Below are 1182 nucleotides of genomic sequence, written 5' to 3' on the forward strand. Positions count from 1 at the left end.
CCTTATATTCTTTCAAAACCCTATATCCTTTTATAGTATCAGCACCGCAAGTCATCCTCATCCTCCTTCAATATACCAACCTTTGACAGTTAAGCTCATTGAAAGCTACACAAGGAAAATATTAGAATATCTCAATAAAATAAAGAGACCTTCAACAAAAAATTGGAAATCAAACTCACCAGCCACATTAAAAATTTCCATTTCTAGGTCCTTACAAAAGTAATTCAAAGTTGCCAAGCAAAACACCAAATTGATATCAATACAATAAATCTCCAAAATCAAAACTAAAACTCACTACCAGCTCCACCATTATTATTATCCATATATCTCAAAAGTAGAGGTTTAAAAATGAACAAATTGTGGAAAAAAATGAAGAAAAAGAAAAAGATAAAAATAACATTGAGAAAGATTACTACAGGTTGAATCTATGAAATATTGAGAGAAAATACCCAAGAGAAAACGACATAGTAGCAGACAGAGGAAGCTTCAGAACTAGAAGAATAAAAAATAAAACATCAAAAGCTTTTGCCCAAATTTAAACCTATACATATATACATACATGTGAGATTTTGAGAGGAAGAATCTAAGAGAGTTCTTCATTTTATTCCCAAGCCACCGTAAAGCCTCCTGAGCTCAGCCATCATGAAACCCACCTACAAACAACAACCACAAGTGTAAACAAAAAAAAAACCAGAAAAAACTCAGCCACAAAAATAGAAGAAGAAGAACTCACCCAGGCATTGGATTCGTCGACTGTTCATCCACCGCCGTCTCCCCGTTCGTGAGCCCACCTTCGATCTCTACCCGTTCGTGATCGCCTATTCGACCTCTGCCCATTTGTAAGCCTCGTCGTTCATGCAAGTGAGGCGAAGAAGATGAACAGATGGAGAGGCTGAGAGAGAAAAAGAGAGCGCGAGACACAGAGAGAGAGGGATGGAAATAGATTAAGTAGTTTTGAGTGAGGGTTAGTGTTAGGCTGAATAAGTAGTTTTTGTTAGTTTAATAAATATATTATATATTTTTGCTTTGATTAATAGATTTTTCAGTCAAAAAAATATTTATATATATAAAAAATATTTAATTAATTATATAATATAATAGATATCTATTATATTATATAATTCCTCAAAAAAATTATCTATTATATAATTAATTAATGGCTAATATTATATATTATTAATA

General features: G+C 32.4%; 1 long non-coding RNA gene across 1 annotated transcript; it reads right to left on the minus strand.

Annotated features, from left to right (window-relative positions):
• Positions 1-965, minus strand: LOC133806000 (uncharacterized). Its single transcript, XR_009879021.1, has 3 exons — positions 734-965; positions 560-653; positions 1-105 (listed from the first exon to the last, which is right to left on the minus strand). It is a non-coding gene; the product is annotated as an uncharacterized LOC133806000 (long non-coding RNA).
• Between the last annotated feature and the right edge of the window lie 217 nt (positions 966-1182).

The sequence above is a fragment of the Humulus lupulus genome, chromosome 1 (assembly GCF_963169125.1).
Source record: "Humulus lupulus chromosome 1, drHumLupu1.1, whole genome shotgun sequence".
NCBI lineage: Eukaryota > Viridiplantae > Streptophyta > Magnoliopsida > Rosales > Cannabaceae > Humulus > Humulus lupulus.